The sequence below is a fragment of the Thalassophryne amazonica genome, chromosome 3, assembly GCF_902500255.1.
Source record: "Thalassophryne amazonica chromosome 3, fThaAma1.1, whole genome shotgun sequence".
In the NCBI taxonomy this organism is placed as follows: domain Eukaryota; kingdom Metazoa; phylum Chordata; class Actinopteri; order Batrachoidiformes; family Batrachoididae; genus Thalassophryne; species Thalassophryne amazonica.
Genome location: NC_047105.1, coordinates 81,457,466 through 81,467,054, shown reverse-complemented (window position 1 = coordinate 81,467,054; position 9,589 = coordinate 81,457,466).

Sequence of the window (9,589 nt, the reverse complement as noted above, 5' to 3'; positions counted from 1 at the left end):
TTGATACAGGATAGTCATAAACCTGGACACTCTGATTCCTCACTCAACTTCTTAAGTGTTGAGTGTATCCAATAATTCCACAAACATCACAGCATCATCCATCATGTCAAAGTCAGCAAACCTTTTCTCAGTAACAAAAGCATCTACTCTGCCGCTGGTTTCCAAAACCCACCCAAAGCCAGAACACATCCTTGATGGACACCAGTTTTAACTGGGAAAAGCTCAGAGTCTCTGCCTCCACTCGACACAGCACTCGCTTTATCTATGTTTCAGCTGGCTACGATGTCCAGCAACTTCTGAGGGATCCCACAAATGCTCAGGATGTCCCAGAGAGCAACTCCATCAAGTGAATCAAATGCTTTGTGAAAATCAACACAGGCTGCAAAGAAGAACTGCCACTAGTCACATATGCGTTCAGTACTTGCAGAGTCAGGACACTGTTCATGGTTGATGTCAACAAAGGAATTAAATGTATTTCTCCATTACTACATTACCATAATTTCAAAGATAGACATTCAAATGTGATTATTGACAGTCTGGTAAGTTGTTGTTTAAAGTGCAACAGTTTTGCTGAACTGTAACTAAAATGCAGCAAGGAGCTATTTCATCAATGTGAAAGGTCAAAATGGGATTTTCCAGCCATTTTCATGAGAAACTTTCAGTGGTTCCAGCAGAAACTTTGAGATTGAGTAATTTATGCCCAAACTCTGCTGTTGAGCCTCAGTGGTTGCTGAGACACAGTGATGCACAATTTTATTGGGGTAAAAGGTCACAACAGGGAATTCTAGTTATCTTCAGGACATAAAAAACATTCAAGTGTAACAGTGTAACAAGATCTGAGTGGTGGAGGATGTTTGTTGTGTTTGCTAATCACCATGGAAACACTTCAGTTTCTGACAAAAGTGTTCTATTAGAGCCTACAGAGTCCCAAAGTGTGACGTCACATTTCCATAACAACAGTTCTACACTTTTTCCAATCAGCCATTTTGTGTTTTGAAGTCCATTCTGAAGTTTCCATCCTCATGGACATAGATGATGGATTAAACAAACAGGTTTGGCAACAGAATATTGACTTAGCTCGTGCCCTGAGTCCTGGTGCAGGTGCCACTGCTATTCACAAAGCTTCTTACACTGGAGTTGCGTCCTGGAAGGGCCCTGATTTTATAGAAGAGCACCTCCACTCAATCAACTAAGATCATCAATATACACATATTACATATATAACTATTTATAGAAATAACATTGTATGAAAATTATATGACGTGCTGCAGCCAGGAGTTTTTTTTTTTTTTTTTTTAAGTACTCTGCACCCATCTGCAATGCCTTAAATGTTGCAACTATTTACTTTCGTTTTAAGCTCCCAAAATTCCTCACAGCCACTTGGAAAATAATTACAGCTTGCTAGATGATGAGATTTGTAGTGATTTTCCCCAAGATTTAGTGGTTTTGGCTCATTAGAAAAGTAAAATGCTTAAAGGCTATTGTGAATGCATTCATTTTAACCTGAGCAACTGTTTGTGAAGAACCAGCAGAGCGGCTGACAAGAGGCCCTGACATCATCACTTTGGTACTCTGTAGCAGAGGTGGTTTCTCTAAGACTGCAAGAATCGGCTACTTATCTGTTTTGTTAACTTCTCATAAATCATTTTTCTCATACGGTCTGTGGTCAATGCATTTTCCTGTAGAAGCCGAGCGTCTGTTTACTTCAATGGGACTGCCTGGAAAGGTTTGTTCACTGCCTCAAAACTCAATGGTCATTGAATAAATGCCACGATTTTGTCCCACCCCCAGACACAAATTTATTTTTCCTGAACCTTTCAGCAGAAAGAACATAGAGAAGGCCGACTCCCACAAAATGATGTAATCTTGACACCATTTTGATTGTGTGTAATTGGGGCAGCTTGGCTGCTGCAGTGGAGTGACATTTTGTAAACAAAACTTCTGTTGAGTGTACTACAAGCTACTATTTATATATTGTATTTATTTATGTTCATTGTTAGTTGGTTTTATATTTTCTGTTGTGTTTTTAATCTGGTTCTTTTTGTCTCTTTCTCTAAAATTGTATTGTAGCATTATTAGTTATTATTACTATTATTGTTGTTGCTATTATTATAATATATAAACAAAAATAAATTTAAAAATATTAATTTGTAATACAGTTGACTCTTTTACGACAACAAACACTGAGCCGTTAATTATCATACAGAAAACAAATGCACACAAACGTGCTGACAGCTGCAACATGCTAACACGTTAGCATCGGCCCCATTTTTAAGTTATAAAATACATCTATCAACTGTTTCAGAAGACCATAACAGGTTGGTTTAACATAAAAAGGTAAATATTACTCACAGACATATGCTCTTTAGTGTTTTAGCGGGGGGAAAATTAAGATAAAGCAAAATAAAACAATGACTCAACGAAGCAGCAAATCGAAGCACTGCTTCGATCTGCAAATCACTGTTTCGATTGGTTCAAGGTTCAAAGCAAAGCCGCGCTGCAGAAAAGTTTATTACAGACGTGCTGCAGGGTCTGTAATCAATGTAGAGAAATTATTATTTTCCTGACAAACACCCCCCAAAACAATGGCCACCGTGAAGGACCGATAAGGGATTCATTCAGCAAAAAGGTTATTGATGTCGGTGGATCAAATCATTTCTTAACGATACCCAAAAGGAACCGGTTCTCGATGCCCAACCCTAGTACTGAACAGCACTGATTAGTAGTCAATACTAAATAAGCACTTGGCTCACCTCGTTTTGTCCTTTGGAAAGGAGTAGAATGCCACTTCCTTGTTTGTTTTAGTGTTTTAGTGTACTTGGTGCAATTGATAGACAAACAGTCAGTTCCTTTAGAGCTTGATGTTTTTCTGATGTTGCTGGTATGATAGTTATGATCTATGGTCAAGAAAAATGCACATAAACAGAAACCTTTGTCTCTAATACGACTCTAGAGTGTCACAAAGACCGCCATTGTGCGTCTACAGCAACACCCAGTTACACACATTCAAAATGGCGGCCGGTGCTCAGCCAATTACAATGCAGCATGTAGGAATTCGGCCCTCTCTATGTTCTCTCTGCTTTCAGGCAGCACGGCAGTGTCTTGTCCAATCAGAGATCGGTGCGCGAACATGACGTCTTGCATATATTAAAATATCGGCACACGAACATGACATCATTCTTTTCGCTTACTGCCACCTTTGTCAAAACATGAAAAATACCACTACTATACATTCGCACGTTGTTGACTTAGAAATATTACACCGAGCATCTCTGGGGGTAGATGAACAACCGGCCCTGAATTGGGACAGATACTGGCCTCTCTCTCCTAGCCTGTGATTGGTTGGTGGCCAAGATGCTGACATCAGCCCATGTGTCAGCCACACGTTGATGTGGCGCGAGCACTGCTTTCCTATTGGTCATTTAGGAGAGGCAATTCCAGCACTGCTCTCCCATTGGCTGTTTAGGAGTGGGAAATCTCACTCCAAAATGGAGGCCAGCATCACCCATTTCATAGTTGGGCTGGTTGTCGGGCTGGAGCTGTGAGCGGGCCTGGACTCTGGACTTCTGCACGATTGAATGTTCAGTCGACAGGCTGAATCACGTTTTGATTGACAGCTATAGGAATGAGAATTAGCTTGCGCATTTTTATGTATTTATGCATTTTTTAATTTATGCCAAAGTGTTTTGCGTGCAATATGAATCAGTCTGTTTTAAAGGTGCACAGAGAAGCACACTGGATTAGACAATGTTATGTGAGAAGATCTCGGTGAGTTACACAATGCTTCCTTCTTCAGTATGTTTAAAAGTCGTCGCAGGTTAATTTGCAACACAACATCAAAGTATTCATAATTATAAGTCTATCCAGGTATATGTGGTAATAACTAGCAGTTGCAGATGCATTTTATTCATGAAAAAAAATGTTTAATAATAAAGGTTCTATGTGCTTCTTGAAATTTTTGATGATATTTTTGTTTTAAAACATTAATAATATTCTTGTAAAAGTAAGTCCCTTCGGCTGCTCCCTTGTTTTTCTCTCGGAGGTTGCCACAGCAGATCCAAGGTGGACCTGCATTTTTTGCACATAATTCCACTTTACATGGCGAAATGTGGCAGGGGTGGAGTTTGAACTGGGAACCTTCCGCACTGAAACCAACCGCACTAACCACTTAGTAATTGTGCCATCATAAAATACTGTATGTAATAGCGATATAAATTGTGTAATAGAGATATAAATTGTGAAATGCTTGTACAACTTGGGACTGTTATGACTATTTTACATATTTAAATTTACATAGAAATAAATTGACATTTTATGATGTAAGCCGACAGTGAGCTTCCCTTCTTTAACAGACCAGCAGTTGCCACTGCTCTGTTGACACGGGCATCTTGCAAAGAAGCATTGGTGGCCATCAAAGCCACCAAACCTAGGCTTTGGACTTAAAAAAGACCTGAACAATAGGAGCTCCATGAACCATCAAAGCTGCAATTGCTCCTAATTTCCATCATGCATGTAATGACGAGATTATTTCCTGTAATAAGCAAAGAAACGTCGGTTTATGAGCCAGTTAACGCCATTTGCAAGTAAATCCTCCTGTTCCTTGAGTACACGCTCACATCAGATCATTTACAAGGTGCTTTAACAACGCTAACGCAGCCATCGTTAGTGTCATTTTACGCATCACTTTTCACGTGCTTTTATAACCATCCATATAATTGCAAACACGTGGGTGTGTTAAATGTTCACCAGTGTGTGTCTGATGTGCACATCACTCTGATGACTTCATGTTTTCACACTATTAATGGTTCCCTGCATCAGCTTTACATGTCCGCAGTGGAACAATAGCTGTAGAAATGTGCATATGCCAGCCTGGATTTTTGCATGACGCACTGCACATTTCCACGCTCATGTCACTTTTGATACATTTGCATGTGGACGTGGAGATGGGCGTACTCCAGGTTTTTGTGCGTATGCAAGCTTTGTACATGAGGCCCCAGGAGTTTCTGCACCAATTACATCAGCATATCCTTTGACATGTGCTGTCATATATAAAACTTTGAGCTTTTCACTGTTTTTTACATTCACTTCCAGGTGAACATAATTCAATCAAATATTTGGAAAATCTGGTTTATATATGTTTATAGATAGATAGATAGATAGATAGATAGATAGATAGATAGATAGATAGATAGATAGATAGATAGATAGATAGATAGATAGATAGATAGATAGATAGATAGATAGATGAACTATTTTTGTGTTTAAATAAATTGCTTCAAATAGAATTACTGACTGTTCAAAGGTTTTAACATAAAACAGAAACTAAGCCCATTGCATCACAAAATAATTCAGTTTCAAAACACTTCCAACAGTATACTCTTTCACTGTTTCAAAATGTTCAAAGCACTAAAAGAAATTGCTTCACTGAGCGCTAAAACAAATGTTTGAACACATGAAATAGTAAAAACACTGACTGCTTTACAAAATTATTCACTATCTTTAAACGCTTTTATATAATGGCTGAGTAGATCCTTGTCATTTGATTGGTGGGTTGTATGTCACATGACATGGATCATTCGTACCATTTGCCATTGTGTTTCATTGACCGTGCAATAGTTCTTTTTAGCATGCAATTTTGGTGCTATATGAAATGCACTAATGCACGCACTAACCACCACGCATGCTCACACTGCCAGGGGCGGCATTTGGCTAAACATGGCAGAGTTTGTTTTGTTGGCGGACAACGATTTGAAGGAGCTAATTGACACTGCTAATTCTTCTGACACAAAAAAAACTAATCCGCTACACTGTAAACCTGAAGATATGAAGCGCTGTTAGGATGAAGTTAGGATGAAAAGCTGGACAAATTTCTGACGCTATTTTTCAATGCAGTGAGGAAAGCAGACAGTGTCAGTGCACAGCATCACAGACTACTGAGAACTATTTTGGACTCCTATTTAAAGTTTGTGTTGGACTGTTAAGCACCAGTGAAGCACACCAAAATGTAAGTCCTTTTTCTGTTGGTTATATGAGGGCTGTCAATAAAGTAAGGGTCCTTTTTATTTTTTTCAAAAACTATATGGATTTCATTCATATGTTTTTACGTCAGACATGCTTGAACCCTCGTGCGCATGCGTGAGTTTTTCCACGCCTGTCGGTGACGTCATTCGCCTGTGAGCACTCCTTGTGGGAGGAGTCGTCCAGCCCCTCGTCGGAATTCCTTTGTCTGAGAAGTTGCTGAGAGACTGGCGCGTTGTTTGATCAAAATTTTTTCTAAACCTGTGAGACACATCGAAGTGGACACGGTTCGAAAAATTAAGCTGGTTTTCAGTGAAAATTTTAACGGCTGATGAGAGATTTTGAGGTGATTCTGTCGCTTTAAGGACTTTTCACGGTGCGAGACGTCGCTCAGCGCTCTCAGCCGCCGTTGTCAGCCTGTTCAAGCTGAAAACCTCCACATTTCAGGCTCTATTGATCCAGGACGTCGTGAGAGAACAGAGAAGTTTCAGAAGAAGTCGGTTTCAGCATTTTATCCGGATATTCCACTGTTAAAGGAGATTTTTTTAATGAAAGACGTGCGGACGGATCCACGCGTCGGGACGCAGCCGGCGCGGTGCGGCGGCACAGGAAAAACACCTCCGTGTTGATAACCATTTGTAAAATCCAGGCGGCTTTTGATGGCTTTCAGTGGAGTGAGTATATGAGAAATTGTTTAACAGGCAGGACATGTTCCAACTTGTCCTTAAGGCTTTCAACAGAGGTGTTTTTCCTGTGGCGGAGCGTCGCGGTGGCTGCATCCCGACGCGCGGACCCGTCCGCACGTCTTTCATTAAAAAAATCTCCTTTAACAGTGGAATATCCGGATAAAATGCTGAAACCGACTTCTTCTGAAACTTCTCTGTTCTCTCACGATGTTTCCAAATAAAAAATCCACATCAAAGAAGCCCCCACGCACCCATCGTGAGCACATGCGATCGCCAGCCAAGGGATTAAATGTTGACTAGTCCTCATTTAGATGGACAACCAGAGAACATTTTTAGTTCCACTCATCCTCAGGTGCAGATGGCCGGTCAGAGAATAATGTCCAGGTCCTCTTGCGCCCAGGTTCTGAACGCGGACATGTCTGATCACAACTCTGTCTTCAGCTCAACTTCTGTCATGATTGTGCACGTTAGATATTCTGAAAATAGCATCTTCTGAGTTTTTTCCAATATGAGACATACATTTGTGTGTCCAGGCAGTCTGTGAAAACAGTGTGGTGGAGATAGCCCACGTCCATGTACATGGTGGCAGTAAACCAGGATCCTGTGACACAAACAGCAGCATCATGACAGTTTAGGTTCCAAAATCCGGCAGACTCTAAAAATGTTAAGAGTTTCGGGGTGAAGTGTGTTGTCTTCTCTGTAAATCCGAGTCATCACTTTCTGAAGCTTTGTTATTGGACATAACCATTTGTTTCATTCTGTCTGTCGGTCATCGGGATGTTTCTGTTTTCCTAATGTGCACGTCCCATGCCGAGAAATGCCAAGAATTGTTGAGTGAGACATTTTCCGGAAATGCACCTGCAATCTCGCTCAGGGAGAGCAATAAAAAACATCAGAGACCACTAATTATGAGCTTACAGTCATGAATACTTTGATGTTGTGTTGCTAACTGGGATGTTAAAAACGTGCAACACGTCCTTTAAGACACTAAAGGAAGCAATAGCATAAGAAAATTAAATATTGAAAAATGTAAAAAAAAACTGACACAGAAAGAGAGAGAGACGGAGAGAGAGAGAGAGAGAGAGAGAGAGAGAGAGATCTCCTAAATGTCAGTCGTGCATTTGTTTTGGATGCAGTGTCAGATAGTAGCTTGAAGCATCTTGGCAAAATATTTTCTTTGGATCAAAAAGAGAAAACAGACAAAAATGATTAATGTTGGAAGATTTTCCAGTTGGGAGCGAGTCATTTTTCCTCCATCCTGTGGCACTTTGGCGGTTGTTTCAGGACTCAAACCAAGCTTGTTGAGGGAGTTAGAATCCCTGTAGTGCTGAAGCTGACTTGAGGGCGAGAGATTAATCTGAACAGCTCACACTCATCACCTCGTGCACAAAGACTGGGTGGGAAAGAATGTGAATAAGGTCTCCTTTTCTCAGGTCTCAGTCTGAATTGGTTTTGGCAAGTGGTTCATCTCTGAAGCATCTAGCGAATCCTCATGAAGCACTGACATGATACAAACACTAAATGAAGCAGTGCACTGCAGCTTATGAAAAAGGGTTTGCATGCTGAATAACTGAGCAAACCACAGTTTGTATAATAAACAGGATGGAGCACAGGATAAAAAAAGAGAGAGCAAAAGTATGTGACATTATAATGAGAGCCACTCATTTTCCACTTTTGGGAAAATTCAGCCTACAATTAGGGTCAAACCATGCCGGAGACATTGCACATGTGTGTTTTGCATTAGCATTACATCAGACAATGGCCTCTGCTGGGATTTTAACCCCAGTGACAGCCATCAGACAACACAGTGTCGGACTACAATGTGAGACAAAGTAACCGATGAAAGCCCCACGATAAGTAGAGAGGGAAATTATAAGGTGTTGTTTCACTTATTACTGCCGCCAACAAAGTTGGAGGAGGTTATGTTTTTGCCCCGTTTGTTTGTCTGGTTGTTTGTGAACAGCTTGGAGCCCACAATTTTTGATATATCATGCTGACTCACATTCTGATAGGCAAGAACTAAATCAGTTTTCAAGGTCAGAGGTCAAAGTCGGAAAAAATATTGGGAAATTGAAAAAATCCTTATCTTTAACATTGAATGAATTTTCAAAACTGCATAACTGTCAAAAATGTTTTTGTCAGGATCTGCTTCAGCCCGGGGTTCATGTCTGGGTTTTCCCCCTATTTTGGTCTAGCCTTCCACTTTGGGTTTTACAGTTTTACTTTTCATAGTATTATATGTTGTCATGTAAGTCTTGGTTTGGTTCTGTTCATTTCTGTACTTTGTGTAATGCTTCTGTACGAGGTCTGTTAGAAAACTATCCGACCTTTTTATTTTTTGCAATAACCTTATGGATTTGAATCATGTGCGCTTGCATCAGCCAAGCTTGAATCTTCGTGCGCATGCGTGAGTTTTTTCACGCCTGTCGGTTGCATCATTCGCCTGTGAGCAGGCTTTGTGTGAGCAGTGGTCCACCCCCCTCGTCGGATTTTCATTGCGAGGAAAATGTCTGAATGATTTGGAGCTTTGCTGCATCAAATTTTTCCAGAAACTGTGGGAGACAGCCAGGTGGACACCATTCGGAAGATTCAGACGGCTTTCAGGGACGATCCTATGGGGATCACACAGATTAAGGAGTGTTACAACTGGTTTAAAGACGGTGCACAATGGCTGAGGGCGAGCCGCGCTCCGAGCGGCGATCGACAGGCTGAAATGACCAGATCATTTCCAAAGTGAACGCTGTGTTGATCCGGGATGTCGTATGACTACCAGAGAAATAGCAGAAGATGTGGACATAGCACTTTGTCGGCACATTCCACTGTTACAGGAGTTTTTGTCATGGAAAGAGGAGCGGAGGAATTCGCCACAGAGCTGCTAATGGCAC